Source organism: Paramormyrops kingsleyae, chromosome 14, assembly GCF_048594095.1.
Source record: "Paramormyrops kingsleyae isolate MSU_618 chromosome 14, PKINGS_0.4, whole genome shotgun sequence".
NCBI classification, from domain to species: domain Eukaryota; kingdom Metazoa; phylum Chordata; class Actinopteri; order Osteoglossiformes; family Mormyridae; genus Paramormyrops; species Paramormyrops kingsleyae.
This window is the reverse complement of record NC_132810.1, coordinates 28,723,872-28,749,560: the sequence shown is the minus strand read 5'-3', so window position 1 is coordinate 28,749,560 and position 25,689 is coordinate 28,723,872. Positions and strand designations below refer to the sequence as shown.

General features: G+C 38.2%; 2 long non-coding RNA genes across 2 annotated transcripts; one reads left to right on the top strand and one right to left on the bottom strand.

The window, feature by feature from the left end:
• Positions 1-450: 450 nt before the first annotated feature.
• LOC140578356 (uncharacterized) lies at positions 451-5,292 on the bottom strand. The gene is made up of 3 exons (XR_011982492.1): positions 4,432-5,292; positions 3,961-4,119; positions 451-3,765 (listed from the first exon to the last, which is right to left on the bottom strand). It is a non-coding gene; the product is annotated as an uncharacterized lncRNA (long non-coding RNA).
• Positions 5,293-13,546: 8,254 nt separating this feature from the next.
• Positions 13,547-16,905, top strand: LOC140578299 (uncharacterized). The gene is made up of 3 exons (XR_011982380.1): positions 13,547-13,620; positions 14,098-14,222; positions 16,854-16,905. It is a non-coding gene; the product is annotated as an uncharacterized lncRNA (long non-coding RNA).
• The last annotated feature ends 8,784 nt before the right edge of the window (positions 16,906-25,689 follow it).

The window sequence follows — 25,689 nt, the reverse complement described above, 5'->3', positions numbered from 1 at the left end:
ATATCGTTACACCCCTAATAATTTTACATCAATAAACTCTCACCTTAGGCCATAAGGTGAACCTAGAAAAAGTGGCTAGAAATCACTTTTCGTTCCCACGTCTGGGCACTACTTTTTTAATGAATTTCTGGATAGACAACAGTCTTATGGATTCTATGTTAAAAGTTCTCCACAAAAAATACTGCAGTTTTTTGTCAGGATGCAAAAATGTGTATAATTAGGAATTTACAAAAAACGAAAATCTCATGCTGCTAGTTTGGCCTATTAATACGCATTTAATCAAAACAAAATATATGTCAAATCCACATTTATACATGTAGCTACATATCTGAGACAAGTATTGGTGCATTAATCAACTCAATTTTGAAGGAAGACCATGAAATAATGCAATTTTTTTTTATAACGCACTTCAACTTCACTGATTGGCACCAAATAAAACTGAAGAACAAATTGAAACTTAAACATTTTTGTTATGTTTTATTCATCAAAATGTTCAGTAGGCACTTAGGAATCACACAAAATTAAAGATAAAAACAGTTTTTGGTCCAAGTTGGCTAAAATGACTTGAAATGCTGGAATGCTGCACTAATTTTTCAATAACAACAAATATTAAACATTTTACAGCAGCTTCATTACAGCTCAAATCCAAGTAACCTGTGACACAGATCACCTTTACTCATCACTACTATCCTTATCACTATCATCAGAACCATCTTCACATGTAGCTCTTTCCTCTGTTTCCTGGAAAACATTTGTGCAATTGAGACAGCGGCATAAATCTGTACAGGACAGATTTGCAGACATACAGGAACATCTTCCAGTCTCACATTTGCCTTGCTTGCAACTGCAGTGGACAACCTGCAACACACTATCAGGGGCTGGATTTCTAGTCATCCACGTCACTGTTAACTCCCCATCCTCGAGGTGCCATCCATTGCCAACAGGTGAAGGGGCACACATTTTACCTTTCAGAGAATGTCTCATTATGGCTGCTTGGTAGTTTGCCCTTTTGCAGTGTTGGTACAAAGCATCACTTGTCGGAGGCATGGATCGTTCTGGCAAAGCTGATGATGCCATGCAGAATGCTTTGTATCGTGCATCGTTCAGACTTTTAGCACATGATTGGCCATATAGGTGACAGACATATTTGCAAAGCACTTCAAAGGTAGACTGGTCCAAATTAAAACTGCTACCCAGATTTCTAAATGCAGTCAGGTATTCCTCTTTCTCGGAAGCAACAGAAAATGACTTTTTTTTCCCCTTGCCATAAAAGGCACTTGTAGAGTCACAGCCTGAGAAGGTATGGATCCCAATAAGTGCCAAACATACACTGTTGCCGAGAGCTGATGACACCTTACATAAGTCAATGATCCTCGTTTTGATGCCAACCCCAGTGAAAAAATACAATCTGCATGGTAAATCTGGCTGCAGACTTAATGCAATCACTGCCACATCAGCATCAGGGCTCTTGATGACTACAGTTTGGTGTTCCTGTGCAGCATGTTTTGCATGAAAAAACAACCTGGTGTCACATTCCTCATGATCACATGTCAGATTTTCAACAGCACTGACAGTTTGTAAACCCTCTGTTACAGCCATGCAGTGACACAGGTCTCCATGTGTTATGTATAAATGTAAGTCCTTACCTAAAATGGTAAGATCAGCGTCTCGCCACATTACATAGAGGAATTCTGCCAGTGCTTCTTTGTTTGTCCCATCCGACAGAAACTTCTTCCATTGTGTTGGTGTCTTTTGATCCCGTCCATAAATTTTTACCTGTTGTGTGCCACCAACAGCTCTGCGTGATCGTTCTACATTTTTAATACTAATTTCTGGATACTTGTCTATCACAAAATCTATCCGTGTACAGTTGTGCTTGAGAGCAAGCTTGACTAAGTACTGTAGTATAGTGTCAGCAAGCTCCCGGAAGGTACTTGATATGGACTGAATGGCTTGAATGACTGCCATGCCATCAAAAAGTATAGCTCCATTTACTGGTACTCTGTCAACTAAACAGTCTCCACCTTTGGTTTCCAGAACATCCATGAGAGCTGATTTGTTTGTTTTTGCAAGAGAACCATCAGCACTTGATAAAGGATATGACACAGTTCCCAAGGAGTAGGAGAGAATTTCCCTCAAGTCTATCTTTCTTCTTTGACCTATGACGAGCAGTCTGGAGAAAAGCTTCTTGTCTGCACGTAGAATTACTTCCTTGCCTGCTGCAGATTTCTTCTTTGTCTTGGCTTGATCACTGAATGTCTTTAGTTTTAGTTTTTTGATGGGGGCAAATACGTCAACTGATGGTAATAGCAGTCTTTGGTCCATAAATTCCTGAACAGCACTTTCCCCCTTTTCTGAAGCTGTGAGCAAATACGTCATAATTTCTTCAGCTGCAACTATTCCAGAGCTAAGACACACAATGCCATCTTGGTGTGAGTCAAAAGGATTCAGCATGGAATCTATGGTAGAAATTATTCTGGTCACAGCTTTTTCATCACCATGAGTGCGTGTGCTGTCAAGGTCTTTTCGTTTCCTTATGTCAGGAGATTTACCAGCCATTGCCTCACACTGTCTTGCTATGGCAGCCCTTTCATGTTGAGACAATATCCAGCGATGTACTGCATCTCGATTCTGTGTTAATCCTGTCAAACCTCCCTTTGTCTTGGAATCTCTGTTGCATGTTTGCTCAATAGCCTGGTCACAAGCAATCGAGGCAAATCCATGTACACTTTGACGCTGAACAGTCCACTGGCCTTTAACACTGATCTCTCTGTGGCAAGAAGGATGTGTGAAGGGCAAATTGACCATTTCCAGCCAGTATGAAGGTAAATACCTAGTATAATTTACATGGTCATAAGCAAAAAACCATGCCATCATCAAGCGCACTGTTGACAGGTGAAGCTGCCAGTCTGATTCACGTGTTGCTCTAATAAACAGGTGTAGAATCTGTACCATGTCGGTGTATGAACTCCAGAAGGCAAACGTCGGGTTTTCAACACTTCTTCTTTCCACAAAATCTACATATTGAAAACACATTTTGTCAAATTTCTCATTTTCATACAAAATATCCATTGTCCTGTTCTGGAATGCACATGTGATGACAGCCATACACTCATCTCGGTCTTCTGGTGGCAAAGAGTCTAAGAAACTGAGAAATCTGATGTGCTGCAGACTCTCATACAGAAGTTTGTGTGCCCCCATGCTGCGGTTATAGTGATGACTACTCATCACTCCATTGATAGATCCTGGAGCAACAACGTCTGACTCAATTAGTATGTCTTGCAGTCCTGCATCTCCGAACCTTTTTCCCAGAATGCCCAGGTAGGACATGCATGTGTGAAACTCACCTAATCTAATCACTACACGCTGAGTGAATTCATCATTTTTACAGCGTATTTGCTGAGCTTTGGCATATATAGCTTGATCAAAGACTAACACTATATGATCCAATTCTAGCTGATCAGCAATATGGACACTTCTCTTCAGAATCGTGTTTACTGTTGACATCTCTGTCGGTGAAGCCTCAATGACAGGAAGATAATACAGTGCTGACTTTTGCAGAGTGTTGTCACCTTGAATAAATGTATGGAAACCTGTCCAGCTTGGAACCGTGCATCTTTCAGCATCAATGGCCTTTACAAAAACATATGCCAGTTCAGTTCAGTGTCTCAAAAAAAAACCAATTAACTGATGTTGCGCTTGTTGGGAGAGTGAAACACCAGCTGGGGGAAATCACGGGACAGCCTCCTCTTCAATTTATCCTGCCTGAAATAAAAAAAAATACAATAAATTATGATCACAATCACAAAATATAAATCTCACACACAAAAAACATTGTCAGATTATTATGATAAAATAGGATTATGTGAATATTATTATTTATTAAATTTTTCTGAGAAAAAAAGTTTGCGTAAATGTTTATTCCAAATCTGCAAAATAAACTTATGGTATTTAAATTACCTGTAGTTTGAAGCATCAAGATCTTCATGGCTTTTTACAAGATTTAAAAACATTCGTCTTAGCCGTGTCATTGTCATCACCTCTTGGTTTACAATTATTCGATGGCGGATGATTCTCTCAGAGAAGATCTTGTAGCTGACATCATAGGTTGGCTCATTTCTATTAAAAGCATCAAATATTTTATGTTCTGTAACTATTACACTGGCTTCTATATTTGGAATGCATATATTGTGTGCATGTACAAACTAAAAGCAACTGACAAACTAATTGAGTTTTTTTTTATTCTTCAGAAAGAAAATACTTACAATAAATTATTTTAAATATTCTTTTGCCCTCACAAATGACTAGACATTTTATTATGCTGAATTATTGTAACAAGCGGTCCATGTAGATTAATGATTAATTTCTTTTCAAATTAGCAATCATTCAAATGAATTATGAATTATTTTTAAATGCAATATAACAACTTACTGTTCTTCTGAGGTCTGTGTATTTGTTCCAGTAGACTTTGTCAAGAACCTGGTGTACTGTCTGTAACAGGACTTGTGATATCGTACTTCCAGAGACACACAGTCTTTGTCTTTAATATGCACAAGAATGATAGTGTCTTCCTTCATCTCAGCTGCTTTGAGCAACTGGCCTGTAATAAATATGTATTTAAAAAAACATAACAGTTCTGACTGTTCATGCATATGTGTATGCAAAAACTGACTGCACTATAAACATTATAATGTACATGTAATGTAAATATTGATGTATTTGAAAGTTAGTTATGGTTCTCAGCATATGGCATATAACTTTAAGTTCAAACGTATGCTTGTGTGCTTTATACCTGCCGACAGCATCTCCGCTTGTGAAAGATTGTCCTTCTGGCGTTTGTCTGCCACAGTGATGTACTTGTCCGTTTTCTTGCAAATTATGCACAAAGCAGGAAGTACAGGACCCGAACAAGCTATCGGCAGTCCGGTACTGGACCTAAGTTTTTTTGTTGGGCAATACATTGACGAAATACTATTTCCCGATGACACAGACTGGTCTGTGTTATGATCATCACCAGCTTCAGGGCGCTGTGAAACTCATTTCTCGGCCACATCCAAGCGCTTTTTGTCAATAAAACGCCGGTAGCAAGTGGAGTGAAACCCTGCGTCTTCGGGCACACGGTCAAACTCGATTTCTAGACAATGTTTGTATGTTTCTGCTATTTTCTGACTCTCACCCTGCAAGTCAAGCCACCGTTTGATGCAGTTTCTAAATGTATCCCACCATGTGCATGTAAAATCCTTCGTTTCTTCTTTTTTTATGGACGTGAGATGCATATAGCATTATTTATAAACCCTTTTACTGACTTTTGGTGGAGGTCTGACAATAATTTCATCCTCTTCGCTACTCGACAGTGACAACAAGGGCGCTGCCATCTTGGACCATGTTTACATGTCGTTCCGACGTTATGCCATCTCATTGGTCTAGCGGCAAGCACGTGACGCGAAGCCGCATCTCTCACCTTTAAAAAATGATTACGTGAGGATGGGACTATTGCCAACTTTATACACTTGTAAAAAAATAACTGCTGGATTATACATGGAGAACTTTTATTTTTTCATTCTATACCAATTGATCCTTTTATTGGAATAAAAAGAATGTAGTGCCCCATATATGGGAACGGAATGAAACGAAAAGCTGCTTCACCTTACGGCCTACCTGGTGAAGGCAGTGTTTCTCTCTTGAAGTCAGTACAAAGGCAGCAGCTTGCTTTCTCAGTTGATCAACTTCAGGCTCATCATTTGCATCACCTTCTTCTTGCTGGAAATGAAATAAATTATTTCAAGATTGAATTACCCATTTATTTAATTTTAAATATAACTTAATAAATCTACTATAATGCAATAAAGTGCAACAGTGCCCATACACTTTTTTTTGTGGCCTTGGTTCTAGAAGTATCCCGTTTATAGTGTTACTATTATGACAAAATTCATTATTTATACATCCATGTATCTGAATGTATTTATTTGGCAAGTGGTAGTGAAGTAAATACTATTAACGATTTAATACTATCTTTTTGCTAACAATACAATTTTTTTTTCTAACAACAGACTATGCGGATATGCCCATGAAAGAAATATTTTATTAGTAAAATTTGTTAACTTACGTGCATGACTTCTTCCTCTAGTTCAGTCCAAGGTGTAAACGCAGCGCCATCATCAGACCTGGCGGAAGCGGTGATGTCTGGTGCTGGGTCGCAGCTGCAGTTAAAAGCTTCCTCGAGGTTCGAAGTGCCTGGGATGCTAGACCCATCATGCTCACTTGGCACACATTCTGGCTGTATTGGGACACCGACATTTTCGAAAAGTCTCCCTACCGCTTTGATTCCAGTATCTGCGGATGTAGATGCATGGGAATTGTTCCCTTTAGCTTTATCTGCATTTTGGCTTCCACTTGACATGGATTTGTGACTGATAAAATGCGAAGAATGCCTCTGTTTGACATGGTAGTAAAATGAGTTGTACACTCTGTACTCCTGAGAACAACCATCAATCCCACAGACCACATGAAAATCCAGGCTGGAACTATGCACAGTGTTAATGTGACTCAGCAAAGCTCTTAATGACAATGCCACAAACAGGCAGCAAATAACACAACGCCAAATCATTTTACGTGGAAAAAGCGAATCAGTCTTACGATTTTTACCACATTCTCTGTACACGTCTGTCCCACCGAAAGCAATCAACAGAAAGGAAGTGATTAAAACTTTTAGTCCAATCAAGGTGGCGGAATATTCCATCGTACATAAAATACGGAGGTGAAATCATAAAGCATTTTCCTTTTTTTAAAGTTGTAAAACACTTATGGAAAGTAGTACTAAGAGGAAATATTAACAAATTCAAATAAATTATATTTTGAAATGCTATATTGTTATCATTTTAACAGGTTATATGCAAAACCATACGGATGTAGTATTATGGATCAGTCCTTAAATGTACGTCACTTGAACGTATGACCGTTACAGTCACACCAGTTTTTCGCGGTTTTCACCATTTTGAGCGCCTCGAAGGTATGTGAGATGAAAAATATTTTAATTATTATTAGTAGTATTATTTTGCATGTAATTTTGTTTTAAGTTAACCAAATGATTTAGATTTCATAGATGTTTGCATGAAAGTCAAACGGCCTGACAATTAGCATGTTCAAATTGTGCGGTAGAAATATTAAGTAACTACAGGTTATTGTGTAGGTATGTCACTATCACCAGTTCTGCGCCATAGGGAGAAATGTCCAATTGCAGTGCCACACCACCGCCACTTCTAGGCCACCACTTCTAGACCACCAGTTTCTGGACGGAAGTTTATGGGCGGGGACAAACCACTATTTACAATTTTTGTAATTAACAGCTAATACTTCGTGAGGTAGATTTTAATCTTGGATATAGGGAAATTTTAAGGAACTGTTTACTGACAAATATTTTCTAAAGTACTCCAAAGAGCGCAGGTTTATTACAGAGGAAGACGTTTTTGACATAGGTTTTTTATATTATTTTGTGGTCTTTCCCTTTGTGCATAGCAGCTATGCTTCTAATTATGGGCTGTAGATGGACCTGTCTTTGCTGTTAAAACTACATTTGATAAAAAAAGTTTACACGTTCACAGACGCCACCGGTGTGTGAATGTGTGTGTGGATGGGTGAATGCGAGGCATAAATTGTAAAGCGCTTTGGGTACTCATAAGAGTAGAAAAAAGCGCTATATAAATGCAGCCTATTTACCATTTTTTACGTTTACTAAAATTTAGATTTATATGCATGCTGTATCTTAAAAAGGAACGAAACTGACTTTCAAAACTTTTCCACAGGACTGTTTTGAAGAAAAGTAACGCCTATCCGTATAATACCATTTATCCATATAATACCATTTTCCACTATCTCTATAATATATAATAAAGTATAGTATAATGTAGTATAGTATAATGTAGTATACTATAACTTTCTACACAGTTCTCATAGGTTACAGTAGTTGCGTACAAGACTCCGTTCTGAAACCGCAGCGACGAAACTTGCGCCTAATACAGCGGTGACGTGACTTTGACGTAACTTCCAGCATGATGGTGCGTTCGTTTTTCTCTCGGAACTCGGAAATTCCGAGTTCAGTGACATCACGTCCGACAATCTCCCGTTCGAGCTACCCACATCTCGGAACAAACATGGCTGCCTCCATGAACACGTTGCTGTGTGTTGTTGCTTTATATTTTAGCAGATTTGGAGTTTTACAAATGAAGAAAATGGACAAATTTAGATTTTTCCGAGAGACAAACAAGAAACACGAACTAGTCAAACCACATTAAAAGCTTTATAAAATATTTTAGTACATTCATAGCGATATTCTTTTTTCGAACAGTAAATAAACTACAAACAAACCAAGTCGCCATGTTGAAATTACGTCACAAGGGCAACTCGGGCAACAAAATCTTATCCGACTTCAACGTCATAAAAGGGGCGTGTTTCCGACGGGAAGTGATGTTTTTCGTGACGTATCGTGACGTTTTCATCCGAGTTCCGACTTGGAGAGAGATAATCGAACGCACCATAACACTGCTGGCTTCCAACTGGTGGCCCAGAAGTGGTGTTGTGGTGGCATTGCGGTGCTGCATTTGGATAGTATTGGGGGGCTTTGGCAGGCAGCCTCGTTTTCAATTTGGTCGCCATTCCCCAGAGCACGCCATTCCCCAGAGCTCCCAATAGTTTTTGCCTTTTTGTTGTGTTATTTTTGTGTCTATTAGGGTAACCCGTTCTGATAACGTAAAACACACCTTCATTTGGGGATTTCCATTCAAAACACGGTAATCTGACTTTCTGATAACTTCGAAATTTCCTCCCGATCTTACCGAAAATTTCACTCGTTAAAACCTTCGTTGGGACAATAAAGGAAAGCAGAATTATTCTTCAAACTATGATAATTATATTTCTTAGTTAGTTTATTGTATTTAGGCGTATTTTGAGCAAAATTTATCGATCAGCAGTTCACTTTTTTGGATCTGCCACGAGAGCCGGCCATGTTTTGTGGTGAACAGTGCAGCAAGAGCTGAAAATAGCATGATTTTCAGCATGGAATTTACAGCTTTAAAATGATGTGAAGGCTTTTAAATGAGGTTATATGTGTTTATGAATATATATTCTTGTAATAAAATGGAGTAGATACCCATCGCTTGCTTTTGTAACACAGATGATTGATAATTTTGAATGGGTTGGAAAGGCTAGAAATAGTTGCATATTGTCTTTTCAGTTACCTTTAACATGAAGAGAAAACGTAATCCTCCACAACCAGCACGGGCTGGCATAGCAAGGCAGCATCTCAAAGACTTCTTTTCTTCAACTCCCGGAGATCAGACAGTTCTTTACGGGCACATACTGCATATTTAGCTGTACCTTTTGATACTTTACTATGGACAATGCTTTTCAAATGTATTATTATTGAATGTATTATAATGATAACACAAAGTACTTTTTAATTTGATGCTGTGGACTCTTTGAAAAGACATTCTTTGTATTATTCACTACATACATTCTCCGGTGAGTATTAATTGACAGACAAATAAATTAAATAATTATTTGTTTTATTTTCAGTGTATCTGAGACTGTTAGGCAAGGATTAAGCTTTCTAATGATACCTAGTTTATTAAAATCTGATAAACAATAACAGAGTTATGCTCATTTTTCTGAACACCATAAACAGGTCACAAAGTCAAGTATGGTTCTCCATTGTTTTATCTGTTACTAAGTGGATGTTAATAAGCCTTAATTGGCATTACAAAATATCCTATAACTTTCTTGCCATTCATCACAGAATCATTGGAAAGGTCTTATCAAGCCCTTTCTTCTGGTGCTATTTTTGTAAAAATCCAACAACTTTGAAATTTTTTGCGACATACCTATATTGTGTGTATTCCTTTTATTTTGCTAATTGATGTCTTAATCAAGAAAAAAAGTAACCTCCTTTTATTTTTATATTTTCTTCATTCAGATGGCATTTATGGAGCAGCTTGATTCAGTGGCTCGGTCCACTTTACAAGGTACACATTAACTTAACTTCCGAAATTAGATATGTATACAGTTACATTACTTTGAATATATTTAAGTGCATTTATAAAAAGTCTTAGGCATATTTGGTCTTTACCAAAAATGCTTTATATAGCCTTCATTTTTATATTAACTGCACTGAAAAAAATGACTTTTGGGTGTACTAAATGTTATTGTATAAAACTGCATAATTCCTACTTTGTAAAATTAGAACTCAATGTTTACTAATTTTTCTCATGTAAAATTGTGGAGTAATATGTGATTTAATCACATAAAATAATGAATTGTATATTAACTGTAACAGTTACTCTAATTATAGTGTTAATCTGTTTTTTTCTTACTACAACTTTTTATAAAAACTGGAGTAAAATGTACTCCAAAATATCAAAAAAGCTCAAGTTTGAATTGGCACATGCGCAGTGGGACCATTTCAACCCAGGATTCCGTTAGTGCTTTCTTAATCAGACCATGATATTCAGTCGGAGCTGTTTGGGCGCGATGCAACGTAAGAACTAAGGTAAGTAACTACTTTTTGTTTTGTTTGGCATGTGATAATGCATTCATTTTTATTTTTTTTTTACAGTTGTATATTAATGGTAGGCTAGAATTCAGTCAAGGAGAGTGTACAGAACTAGCTAGCTAACGTTACAAGCAACTACGGTAGCTAACGTTAGCTAGTCTAACACTGAAGCTCCAATTTAAATCTTGTGAAGATAACAGCGAAATATATAAAACACAAATATGGCTATTTGGCAGATTACACGTTTATAGAAATGTTATGAGACCGTACGTGAATGTCTGTTCTTTCGTATGGAAAGAGCTTGTTCTCCTTTCTAAAAACTTAACGTTACGTTACAGAGGACCGCGTTCCCGTTAAGCCCCTCATGCGGTAAATTGATTTGAAGCACTTTTTGTATCAACACAATGCTCGGTCATCATGACTTTCATTACGAATGTCTAACTTTCTTGTAACTAAGCTAAACAAAATGGGCACTTCAGTAATAGGCTTTTTTTTGTAATGCCTTAGTTTCAGTTGTTTCAATCCGTGTACATTCAGTTTCAAACCAGTGTATTGTGTATTATTAAGTCCAACATAGAAAGGACTCACATATAGGAAGGATGGTGTGCATGGGCCTTGTTTTTATGTCCACACATATAAACTACACCGTTTTAACAGATTGGTCACACAATCACAACAAAGATGATCTCATTAGCCATTTTCAAATTGTCTAAATCTTGTGTCTTTCAGAAAAGGGGAGTGCAAAATAATCCTGACTAGGACCACAAAGATTTTATACTTTGAGTCAGGTAAGCATTAAACTGTAAACATTTGTTGTTTTCTAAGCAAATGAAATAATAATAATAATAATATTTTTTTCTACTTTTGTCTTGCAGGGGGAGCCATACATTGAAGTCTAGGGAGAACGTAGATTTCTCAAAGGAGAAAATGTAGGCTTTTAAGATGAGGTGGTTATGCAAACTTTGCAGTTTTAGGGCAACAACACGTTTAGCACTTCTAAAGCATTACAGATTGACACATATATTAACTGGCCATGGTCGCTCTTTACCTTGCTTGTATTCAGACTGCCCAAGTGCATTGTAAAAGTTTAAATTCACTTCATGCCCATTTGTCCAGAGAGCATTGCCAAACGAATAAGTCAGGGGAAACTGTTGCTTTCTTATGCCTTATCTGTAACGTATCTGCATTTCACACAGAGAAGCAGTATTTTGAACACATTGGATCTCACCTCAAAAGGCACGAAACTGTTCATTGTGTTTTTAAAAATTGTGACTACAGCACCAATATCTATTCAACTTTTGCATCTCATAAAAGTAGAAAACATACTCCTCACTGTCTTCAAGATTTTAAAAGTACATTATTGCAGACATCTTTAACTAACACAGAACAAGTTGAAGGAGATGTAACTTTGTCAGAAGAAAATGAAGATGTTTGTTCAGAAACTGTAGTGGTAGAGGGAGATTCGGTGAAGGCCATTATTGATCATCTTAGTGCCTTGTTGCTTAAACTTGACTGCATCCATAATATCCCTAGTAGGTGCATAGATGATATTGTTGAGGAGCTTCAGTTCATTAATTCTTCTGCTTCAGTACCTGTGATCAAAAATATTATCTTGGACACATTCAAAAATCACAACTGCAGTCCGGATCCAAAGTTGGTCACAGATTTGATGAACAATATCTGCCAACTAAGCCCCCTTAGTGTTGCATTCTGTAATGGTGGTCCCCTTGCTTCAGCATATCACAGAAAAGAGTATATAAAAAAACATTTCTCTGTTGTTCAGTCCGTCGAATATATACTTGATTCAAAAGATGGAAAAACCTATCAATATGTACCATTGTTGCAGTTATTGTCACAGATTTTACAAAACGGTGACATTGTCCAAAATATCTTAAATAATGGAGTATGTTCTACCACAGGACAATATTGTACGTTTCGTGATGGTTCCCACTTTAAGAAGAATGCCTCTAGGTAGGGCATGGACTTTGTAATAGTATGATAATACTATCATTGTTTCATTATTCTTTTTCTTATTCATTATTCTTTATTTCATTATTTCACTATCCTTACATACTATTCATGTGTAAAAAAAAAACATACTATTCAAGTGTAAAACTTGGACAAAAAAGTTGTGAATTAAAAAGGTTGTTGTTAAATATTGTCATTTTGATATTTATTTTTCGTATTAATCCAATAACATTTCAGAAATGTAGTAATTATTACACAAATAGAATACTTAATCATTATATTGTAAAAAGAATTAATATACTGATACAACAGATAAAATATAAATAACATTTAATAAAGTAATCTATTATTGTAAATGATCAGCACACATAATAGTTACTCGGTGTCTTTATGAACCACCCACAGGAAGAAATAAGAAAAATCACATCATTATATCACATAACCATGTTTTAAAAAAATTCATTCTGTAGTGTAAGATTTATTTACAAAACCCATTTAGATTTTACTTGATAAATGCAAGAGAGTTTTACTAGATTTATAGTAGTACATTTTAATTAGAAACTCATTGTGCAAAAACTTACGAGGATTTTTCTAAGTAAATGTTAATAGTTTTTTTTTTCAGTGTGTAATTAGACTTTAGTGTGATTGTAAAAATAAAATATATATATATATATATATATATATATATATAGGTATGTTACAAAAAAATGAGACAGTAAAATTAAGACCTGCAAATGTTTTCATCAGGGAGAGTGTAAAGAAACATAAATTTTGATACCAAAACCACCCCTCTATGTTCAGTATTAAGGAAGTTATGACAGTTTTAATATTCGGGGAATGGCTAATTTCCATGTATTGTCTTTGCTTTAGAATAAAACAAAAGCTGTGATCAACAAAAGTGAATGTTCAATAATTTCCTTTTGGGTTGAGATAACTGAATGAAACTTTCAACACATATAGAGAAAGTTAAAGAAAATCAGATAAAACACTAAAAAATTAAGTGGGATATCTATTTCTCCTTTTAATTAGTGTGACGGACAAGGCTAAAGATGCAAAAACGCAGTGACCGCCATGACACTCAGTCATTCAGACAGGCGATCTTCGGAACGGTAAATAACTGTCTCGGATTCATTTGATTTTGATGAAACTTCACCAGTTAACAGAAAAAACAATAGAAAGTTGTAGAAAATTGTTGTTATTGTCCAAAGCATAGATTTTGGTTTAGAACAGGTTGAACTTGATGAAAATTTTCGGCGCAAGCAAAAATGACAAACCGTATGATCAAATTGAAAAATTCGAATTCGAGGCTGAAGAGGGGAATCCTAAGTATGTCATAACAAGGAATCTAGCAGAAATAGCCGATCACAGACAGCGCACTGCCCATTTTACCTTGGGGTTACCCTGTGACGCACCTGTATCGCACAGCAGTGGCGATCGTAGAAAATGGTGGCCGGGATTCCCGTGGATTGTAACATACCTAATATATATATATATACTTTTCTATTTTTATTTATTTTTTTACATGCATATAAAAACTGTTGTACGACACGATTGTTCAATATGTGTGTGTTTTTTCATCATCTTAGTCGCAAACATCAGTGCTGCAGTGTTACCGACATTGTCACGTGACGACATTCGTGATCTTTTCCCGGGACCAGAACACTTTTTACGACGAAAAACTATATGGGAGATGTTTCATAAAGACAAGGAGGTAAAGGTATGGAGTTAATTTAGTGCCAAAAGTATCAATCAAAATTTTGAAAACCGCAAGCAAATCATTAAGTATCAGAATGAAAATTTGTATTCCAAATATCAAAAAAGTCAAATAAAATAATTTTATCCTTCTTCTTCTCTAATTTGTTTTGCTTTTGGAATGTTTTTCTTTGCTTTTGGAATTTTTTTCTTTGCTTTTGGATTTTTTTTTTGCTTTTGACTTTTGGCACTGTTTTAACGGGTGGGCGGGCCTTAGCAGCTTACACGTCTATTGGTCAGCTGGAATTTGGAGTGAACACGCCTTTAACCATCTGAGCACGCCCACTCCATGACGCATCAGAACATCGCAACATAGCGAGAAGCTCCGGAGCCAGTTTACAGCATGGAATTGCATCTTTGTAGTTGTATAATAGTGTACTTTTATTAGGAATCGGTGTATGCAACACATATTTCGCGTTCATAAAATGTCACCAACCCATCCAATTCAGTAACTTTCGCTATTCCACCAACGCGCTGACCAGGGAAGTTTCTAGCTAAAGCTTCTAGCTTCCAGCTGAAGTTTGCCTTGATCAGGGGAACCTGGGGGACAATGCACACCCCTTACATTTTCAGAATAACTTTCTCTCTAACAGGTATTAATTCGTGCGCTGTATCCATATTACATGTCATTGAGGCAACACACTAAAGCTTAATGCTAATGTATTAAATGTGACGAAACACATAATCAAGCAATTCAGCTGCGGTACATTTGCTTTGTCCCACGGTGCACTGCCTTAATCACACTTTACAACTTATTTATTGATTAATATGTGTTATCTCTATTATACCCATGGGCGTCAGAAGCATTTTGAATGTGAGGGGGGGAGGGGGACGCACTGGCATAAAACTAATATTTTATGTTAAATGTGGGGGGGGGGGGGGTCCAAACGAATAATTATGGAATGTGAGGGGGACACGTCCCCTTGAGATTTAATGGCGGCGACGCCCATGATTATATCGGGTATCGACCATATATAATATGGATACAGCGTACTAATTAATAACTTGTCTGAAAATGCAAGAGGTGTGCATTGTCCTCCAGAGTCCACTGATCAAGGCACACTTCATAGGACATGGCTGTCCCATTTTAAAATTGTTTCAGAGCTGTTAACCCCTTATAGTGTGTGTGTTGCTCCATTGCACTTTAAATGGATGCAATATAATAATTAGTAACTATTACAGACAAAAATAATCTGAAAATCCAAGGGGTGTGCATTGTTCCCTGTAGTCCACTGATCAAAGCACACTTCACTAGATGTGTGCCTGTCTTATCTAGTTTTAAAGTTATTAACCCATTCATGTATTATCCCATTGCACATTATACGGATACCTTCGAACATTCAAAAATTAATTAAAAATCGTATGTAAAGCAATCTGGGAAAGAAAGGGGTGTGCAACAGTCACCATGAGCCCAAAATGCTAAACCACCATGTCATTATAGCTGACAGGGCCTATTATATTAGCTATTAACACGATTTTGCACAAATCACGAAATGGTTTGAAGCGCAAAAATAATCGGTGTGCATCGTTGTCTGTGTACTGGACATCAAGATTCTGACATTAAAAACGCCCCACCTTACTTCCGTTAAATGTTATTAAAGCCTGAAAACTGAATATCGAATATGAAGCTAACTTAACTGCGGTGCCCCAGGTAAACTTGACTTAGCCTCTCATCTTTTCAATAGCTAGAAACTTCCCTGGTCAGCGCGTTGGTGGAATAGCGAAAGTTACTGAATTGGATGGGTTGGTGACATTTTATGAACGCGAAATATGTGTTGCATACACCGATTCCTAATAAAAGTACACTATTATACAACTACAAAGATGCAATTCCATGCTGTAAACTGGCTCCGAAGCTTCCCGCTATGTTGCGATGTTCTGATGCGTCATGGAGTGGGCGTGCTCAGATGGTTAAAGGCGTGTTCACTCCAAATTCCAGCTGACCAATAGACGTGTAAGCTGCTAAGGCCCGCCCACCCGTTAAAACAGTGCCAAAAGTCAAAAGCAAAAAAAAAATCCAAAAGCAAAAAAAAAATCCAAAAGCAAAAAAAAAATCCAAAAGCAAAGAAAAATATTCCAAAAGCAAAAAAAAAAATTCCAAAAGCAAAGAAAAACATTCCAAAAGCAAAACAAATTAGAGAAGAAGGATAAAATTATTTTATTTGACTTTTTTGATATTTGGAATACAAATTTTCATTCTGATACTTAATGATTTGCTTGCGGTTTTCAAAATTTTGATTGATACTTTTGGCACTAAATTAACTCCATAGTAAAGCTTTACTCAATTTTTCAAACGATAATATTATTTTTCAATTAAATATTAGTGTACAAAAATTAAAGGTGATGGACATAATTTTACATAATTTTATACAATCAGACTAAACATCTTAATGATTTATAGTGGTTGTCTGAGTAACAGTTTACTGTTTTCTAGTGTAAGTAACCGAATTAGCTATTTAAATGAGTGACCTGTATTGGTGCAGTGGTCAAGAAGAAATATTTTGTTGATATTATTTAATTCCTGAGTGTTCTAATAACAAGTTTGAAGTTGGTGTTTATAATAATTGTAATAAATTTCATCTGAATTCAGCAGGGACAGGAGACAGAATACCTCATTCATAACAAGGAGCAGGATGACAGAGTTCTGGCTACAGCTCAAGCACACACTTTGCCTGACATCCCAGCGACTACAAGCCACAGCACTTCTGAAGAGCCCAGTGGTCATAATACATTGGATCCTCCAAGAACCTTGCGGTTGCCAAACCCTGAATATGTTCTTTACACAGATAGTGAACTAGAACATGTTAGAAAAGAGTATTATGATCTGCAGCGCGTTGGGCAAGAAAGAGGTTGCAGACTTTCGAAAGAACTTCGTTGTCGATTAGTCAGGAACACGATGACCAACATGGTGTCTATCATGAGAGCATCAAGTACTGACTATATGTATCCATCCAAAAACGATGTCCTTGCAATGGCAAAGCGACTGGTCGAGTATTATCTCATGCTTCAAGATGACTCTGTGAACTGCAAACATAGTTCGGTAAGTGTTTAATGGCTTGTGATTTTTATATGTGTGTGTGTGCATATATATAGAATATATGTAGAAGTTTTTTAAACCGTAAGATTTTTAATGTTCTTTAAAGTCTCTTTTGCTCACGAAGCCTGCATTTATTTGATCTGAAGTACAGCAAAAAAAAAAAAAGACAAATTTTGAATTCTGATTTTCTTCTCAAAAAAACATTTATTATTATTATTATTATTATGTTAAAACAGCTGAGTAAAAATTTTTCAGGTTTCTTTGATTAGTAGAAAGTTCAGAAGAACAGCATTTATCTGAGATAGAGCAGCAGTGCCTCAACTGTAATGTTGGACACAGGAGAGAGCAGCACATCACCATCAGAGAGCACAAAATAACCTGCTGGTAAGTATACCAAATATTAAGAATACACGTTAAAAAGTCTGTAGATCAGAAGGTTTATACAGGTTTCTGTTTTGACAAGGAGGATCAGCTGACCAAGATAGACCATTCAGTCAGGCTGACCACAGAAAAGATGAAGACCATTCTGACACTGATAGTCAACAAAGCCAGGCAAGACATTACCGTACTCTCCAAGAGATCTATAAAAGACCAAAGCCCAACAAGGAGGCAGTTGCTCAGCTACTTGTCCTCGAGTTTGATTCTCGGAGAGCCTTCATCAACTCAGATACTTCAGGACAGGATCAGGACAGACCGTCAAAACTACTGAAAGCATATCCATGCTTCAGAGAGCTAGATCATGTAAGTAAAGTATTTCATAATAAATATTTAGGTCTTATTTGCTTCAATTGTATGTACAAATGTGTGTGTGGGATTATTTCAGGTGATGGATGAACTTGGCCGGATTCTTGACAAAGGAAACCCCAGATTCATCCCAAAACTAAAAGCTCGTTGGGAGAACTTCTACAGCAAAGCTCAATTCTATGGTGTTTACAAAAAAGTTTTGAAGCCACCAATGACACTGGATGGAGGTAAACTACCTGCCTTTGCTAGTTGAAGACTTGAAATATGCTAAATCAACTAATAGTTTACTTTAACTTGCTTGCTGTCAGTGTCAGATTTGAAATCAGTAAAAGACAGATTATTTTGAAAAGTCTGAGTTTAATACATAAATTTGTAACTACTTTATTAGAGTTATGGCTGTTATCATGGTGTGTTTAGTGTTGGTTTGCTTTCTTCATTCCTTTTTAATCAAATTATTCTATTTTAAAAATGCATGAGATGTCTTCAAAGGAATCTCCTTTCAACTAAAAACAAGTCCAGTATCTATAACAGTTTCTATAACTTTTTATCAAAATAACATTTTTTTTAAATGCAGAATTGTATACAAATTAATCAAGACTGTTTGTTCTCTTTAATAGTGAAACGCTCCATAGCCATGATGAAGGCTCTTCCAGAGATGTTTCCGTCACCTGTAGCCCCGCCAAAAAAGATGGGACAAGCAAGTGAAGCAATGATGCACATCCTTGAGGTAAGACATGCATTAACTTTTATACTTCTACAAGACCAACAGGAATAGTGGAGTGTTTATGTACTGCTCATTTATTTTTGTGTTTGTGTTTCTAGTCAACAAAAAACCCAGATTCCTTCCTCAAGGGGAGACCACTCTCCTGTCCCATTCTGATTGTGTCTGAGAACAACTGCATGCTGGCCATTGGTACTACACCTGTTACAACTTTTCCAAAAGAAGACCTCCATGAAGGTGTGCTCTACCTTATGGTATACTATTATGCATTTCATCTTATGTACCCAAAGTGTGTTGCAACTGTCCTGTCTGTGCTTCAGACAGAAGTGATTTCAGATGCAATCCATGCCTGTGATGCAACTTCGTCCTACAAGAAAGCCATTTCAGATTGGAAAAAGTTCATTGGGGAGTAGTGAAAAAGTTCTAAATCAGACTTAGGTCTTGACAAGTTATCGTTCACCGCAGTTATTTTCTTCAAGCTCTTACAGGCTCTTAACTTAAAACCAGAACAAAAATGCAGTTTTTTCTTTCTTTTTTTTCTTTTCTTTTTATATTAAGTACTGTCTCAGTGATGTACCTATACTGTACATCTACTAAGCTTTGTTTCATAGGCATTCTAATTGCTGTAATGTGATGCATTGGATTGCAGTTTTGGACAGTCATTTGTGTTACTTGCAGTTTGAGTTAATAAAGCAATGTTAAGAGCATATTTGTTGTAACTGATTTATTGCTTTTGTTTCTTTTTCACATTTATAATCTTATTTTTAGCACCATAGTCTAGATTGAAAGAGGACCTCCATCTTATTTTAAGACTTTAAATACTTATTTTAAACTGAAACGTTCTCTTAGAATAAGCCTGACACTCTTAGAATGTTGATATACTGTATATTCTCATATCAAGACATTCTCACCAAGAGTTTTTAAGATCAACCAAAAATAAAAAGATAAAAATGCTAGGTTTTACTATTTTTGCATTGTTTTCAAGACTGCTTAAATCTAGTTAAACTATCTAAGTTTACTTTGGTCTGAATGTGACCTCTGACTGAGTGCAACTGAGTGTTAAGCAACTAGGGTAAAAATCAGTACCTCAAAGTCTGAAGCTATGGTGCTTTCCAAAAAAATGTAGGCTGCTCCATCCAGGTTAGCGCTTATTGTAGCAAGGTTTAACTACTTCAGGACCTTGCTCCCTAGTGATGATGGAGGGGGCCATGATTTCAACAAATTGGGACAGCAGCAGTAGTTGTGCAAGTAATAATGACCAATATGTGTGGTGAGTAAAATAATAAGGTTGAGGGTACAAGCAGTTAAGTTCAGTTCACATGGATGTAATGATCTGAGGGAACCTTGGAACAGAATTCTTTCAAATGAAGACAGACCATTAAGATGGCTAAAGTATCTTATGGAAATGCCTCATGGATAGCTTCTAATGGATTGCTTTGGGCACATCCCACTGCAAAAAGCCCTGAAATGGACCAAAGATATGCTAGAATTTCTCATTCAGTATGGTCATCTGGGCATGACCAATAGGAGTTCAAGTTCACAACAGAAAAAGGAACCATTAGCTGGCCTGCTCAGCTTGTTGCCACCATGATAATCACCAAGATAAGTGGTATAAAAATATATGGTTGGATGCACAAATGCTCCCGTATATAGCATAATGTGTTTATATAAAGAAACTGGTTAGGATTGTAGGCACCCTAATTATTTTACAACAATATTCCAAATATTCCAAGGTGTCTAAATACATCTCAAAAGTTGCCAGGACTCAGTGGAGTCCTTATTGTCACGTTCGGCTTGGAGGCGAGCAGGGAAGCAGGCGAGAGCAGCCAGGAAGTCAGGTAAATGGGGTTTATTTCACGAACGACGGACATCTACAGACAATACAATGACAGATCTGGGGAAGACTGACTCAGACAAGGATACAAAAGACAAGCTAGACCTAACAGGACACAGGTGATCACACTCAGGGCTGAAAACGAGGTAACGAGGTGGGCGTGGCACACATCAGGAGCGGACGGAGCGGGGCATGACACTTATAGTGTTATTTTTTCTGGTGACTGTATAGTGACTATTTTTATGTTCATTCAAATAAAATAAAATAGCCTTTTCTTCAAAAAAATTTGCTCATTTAAACACTATATACTATCCTGCTTCACTTACGGTGTGAGCATATGTGCTGTATAGTTATACACCCTGCTGTAAGGAAAAGTAATAAAGATGCCCCAATGTGCTAAGAAAGATAATTCAACTGACAGTGGCCAGATAAGTGGCTGAGCTACCATTTGCTTTCACAGGAAATCTCCATCCTGTCCTGTCCCGTCCCTGTCTCAGGATCCTCCTCTCACTCCAGGAGGTCGCTCTTTATATGTAAATTCATTTACAACACCTACACACAGCATCTTGTTTGGGAGGGTCTTTTGGGGTATAAAGGGGGGTGAAGAACTGTCCTTAATTGGTATTTGAGCTGCCTTTCAATATCCGGTGTATGTCTACACTGTTTATTTTTTACTGTTCAATAAACCACCTTTTTGCTGAAACTGCGGAGACTCTGCAAGTGGATTCCTTACACTGCTATGGTCCCTTATGTTGGAGAGCTCTATAATTAGTAATGATATCTAAAATTATAGCTATATTTAACTGTTTACCTGTCGGGGAGAGTGATCAGCCCCCCCCCCGGCTGCTGGCCCACAGAGTATGAGACACGCGCTGATTTACTTGCTGCAAGGGTAACCCCACCTCAGTGTGAGCTGCAAAGGTGTGGCCCCTCGACAGAGTTTATTTATACTATAAGGTAAACATACTGATATCAGGTTACATTGTGGGTGTGAACAACATTTTAGAATGGGATGGAACCAATGGGAATGTGGGAGTGGGAACAGGAACAACAGAACTTGCGTCAGAGGTGGCCTCGTCTGCTGCACGTGATAGAAAGTTACTGTTGAGCATTTACACAGGTGCTACATGGAACAAGTTATGCATCCTTGAGAATACACATGAGTGATAATATATACAATTTCAACCCAACAGTCCCTCCTGTTTATCATGAACCGTGTATTCGACATCCGCCATCCACATCTTGCCTAAACATTTTCTGTGGACGGCATCACTAAACAACGGTGTCATCCTGTTCTTCATCAGCGAGGAACTCTTGTTGGCTCAGGGCAGTGTATGCTACAACAAAAGAATTAACAACCATTCTGCTAATCACAGCTTTACAACATGGTATAATGCAAATGGAAAGAATACAAAGAAAAATCAAACATGTGATAACCATTATTACAACAAATTTGAATAGTCCGAGCCATCCCCCTTGAAATAGCCAATCAAACCAAGATGTGCTAGGGTGAAAGTCCTCGGCCATGGCTTTCCGAAGATCTCTGAGACAGTTCATGGCTTCAGTCATATTAGGGGAATGGACATTATCTGGAATGTATGTACAACAAGTATTGTTCAATAAAACACAAACGATGGAAATAAAGAATTGGATTTAGTGACATTGAAGTCGATCCAAAACAGAAGATTACAAGTGCCATTAATAAGTCCTGGGGCATAGGGATTCGTGTCATTAATGGTGATACCAGAATGCTGATATCCAACCCCTCCAAACGAAGATGCACATTTAGCCTGGGATTTATTCATGGGCTTAGCATATATTGTGGGACCTTCCGCATGTATGGGCATATGTGAACATATGTAACAGTTGGAAATATTGGACTTCGTAACTGTGTCGTGTACGTAGCGATACCAGTAATTCTGCATATAGGGATGTGAGTGGTTAGTTGTAAGAGGTCTCAAATGGGAGCCATCGTGCGTCCACCTGGGGGCGCGGCGAGTGTTATCCGATGTGGACCTCGTCCACAAAAGCAACCCGCTGACTACAGTCAGGAGGACCAGAAGCCATGTTACAAGGAACCGCTTACAGTGAGCCATTCTAAAAGTGAGTGCAGATCAGTTGGTTTCTTCACCGGGTTGAGACGTCGGCACCCTATTGGTTACCGCGCCTTTGTAGCGGACTTCCACTGCTACTCCGTCGGTTGTACTGGCTCCTGTAGGGGTTTAATGAGCTTGCAGTGACTTCTGTGTATCCACGATGGTCGCTCCGCTATCTTCACGGCTGTCGGGGTCGTGAGGAGCACTTGATACGGGCCATCCCACCTGGGAGAGCTCCAGTCCTTCCGAAGGAGGACCTTGACGAGAACCCAATCTCCAGGTTTTAGGTTGTCCTGTAATACAGAAGCAGAATTTACTGGCAGACTACTGGGTCTTTGTAATTCTTGAGTGCGCAGCAGTTTGCTCATTCAATCCGCAAGTGTTGTTTCCCTGTGCGCCTTTGTTATGTCACTCATCTCTGTAGCTAGAGGAAAAGGCCTACCATGCACTATTTCGAACGGCGTAAGACCTGCTGGGGTTGGCGTGATTCTCATCCACAATTTTACCAGAGATAAGCATTCTGGCCATGGCCTCCCTGTCTCTTCCACTGTTTTTCTTAGCCTAGTTTTTATGGTACCGTTGGTTCTTTCCACTAATCCTGCACTCTGAGGATAGTATGTGCAATGATTCTTTAGTTTAAACCCTAGCGCTTGAGAGCACAGGTCCATTGTTTGATTTACAAAATGGGTACCGTTATCCGATCTGATGGTTTGGGGAATGCCATATGTAGGGAAATAACTGCCTACCAGACATTTTGCCACCGTTATCGCATCACAGTGTTTTACTGGGTATATTTCGACCCACTTTGAGAATGTATCAATTATTACCAAACAGTACTTTTTTCCCTGTGACCATGACAGCTCTATAAAGTCCATGTGAATGATTTGAAACGGGTGTTCTGCTACCGGAAACTGTCCTCTCTTTGGTCTCAGGTTGCCCTGTGAATTATGCTTACAACAGATAAGGCATGATCTACAAAAGTTTTTTGCATAATCAGAAAAATTTATAGTATAGAAATGTTGATGTATTATATGTACCATCCCTCCTGTTGAGACATGGGTATTCCCGTGGCTCACCAATGCCGCTGTTTTGTAAAAATTTTTTGGAAGTACGGGCTTATCATTGATGTGGTAGATATCATTAATCTGGATTGCTCCTCTATTGAGCCAGGCTTTTACTTCTGAGAGCGGCGCATGTTTTTGAGAATCACATAGTATATCTGCATCAATCAGTAGGAGATCCGTCATTTTCAATGTAGGTTGTTTCTGTGCTGCTGCCTTTGCTGTTACATCTGCGAAACTATTTCCTACTGTAGTGAAGGTGGTGTCAGTTTGGTGGGCTTTATATTTACATATTGCAATAGCAGATGGTAGCTGTACAGCGTCTAATAATCGTAATAACAGGTTTGTATGTGCTAGAGAGGTGCCCTGCGATGTTTTAAATCCCCTGTTCTTCCATACTTTGGAGTGATGGTGAACCGCTCCGAACACATATTGGCTATCAGTGTATATTGTCAATGATCTGTCTTTGTGCAATTCACAAGCTCTGATGACAGCATACAATTCTGCTGCTTGGGCTGAACATGTCGGGGGAAGTGCATTAGCTTCAAGTACTTTATCAGTTAAAACTACAGCATAGCCGACCTTATTTCTCCCGGTACTGTCTTTAGACGCTGAACCATCAACAAATACAGTTACTGAGTTGGATAGTGGCGTTTGAGAAATATCATGTCTTGGTTTTGTTTGTTCCTCTACTGTGGCTTTGCATGAGTGTGGTTCACCATCCATAGCTGATGGAAGAAGAGTACTTGGATTTAAAGGGCCGCATCTCTGCAATGTGATATTTGGTTGTGAAAGTAAAAGTGAAACTAGAGTGAGGTGTCTAGCATGTGTCAGGAAAGGGAGTGGTGTCTGTAACAGTATCAATGAAACTGAGTGTGGAACTTTCAAAGTGAGTGGGTGGCATAACACTAATTCTGCTGACATTGTTACAGCTTCCGCTGCACAGGCCTGTAGGCATCGGGGGAAACCTGCTGCAACTGCATCTAAGCGTTTGGAGTAAAATGCCAATGGTCTGTCTTTAGACCCGAAAGGCTGTGTCAATACGGCTTTCATGTAGCCTTGACTCGCGTCAACACACAGGGTGAAGGGCTGTTTGTAGTCTGGCAGAGCCAATGTGGTGTTAGTTGCAGCATTAGTTTAAGGTTTGTGAATGCTGCTTCCCCTTCTCTGGTCCACTCAATTTTGTCCCTTAGGGCCATGTCTTTCCCGTATATTAGGGATTGTAAAGGTTGGACCAAGGCTGCATAATCTGGGAGCCATGCCCTGCAGTAGTTGCAGAGTCCTAAAAAGGACATCATCTGTTGCTTCGTGTGTGGTTTGGGTGCTTCCTGTATTGCCTTTTTTCTGGATTCTAGCAGTGAACGACCATACTGGGAGAGTCTATGTCCTAGATACACTACTTCAGTCTGGCAGTATTGTAATTTCTGTTTTGATGCCTTATGTCCGGTTTCGTACAGATGCCTTAATACTGTTAGTGTAGCTTCTTTACAGTGTTGTTCTGTGTCTGAGGCTATCAGTATGTCGTCCACGTATAGTAACACTTGACTATGGGCTGGCGTGGGACATGTGCTCATTGAGTACCTGAGGGCCATGGTGTACACATGTGGACTTTCTGAGAACCCTTGTGGGAGTCTGGTATACAGTATGTATACTTTTGTCCCCTATAGGTAAAACCAAACAAATGTTGTGACTCTGGATGTAGGGGTACTGAGAAGAACGCATTGCTCAGATCCACTACTGAAAAATATTTTTTGTCTGGTGTCAATTTTGTCAATTGAGTAGGAGATGGGGGTTTGGGACATCTGGTGCTGCATGTTGCATGATGTCATTGATTAGTCTCAGATCCTGTACCATTCTCCATTTACCCGTATTCGCTTTTTGCACTGGGAAAATAGGGGTATTACACGTGGACTCTGGCGCCCCCCTCAGTATC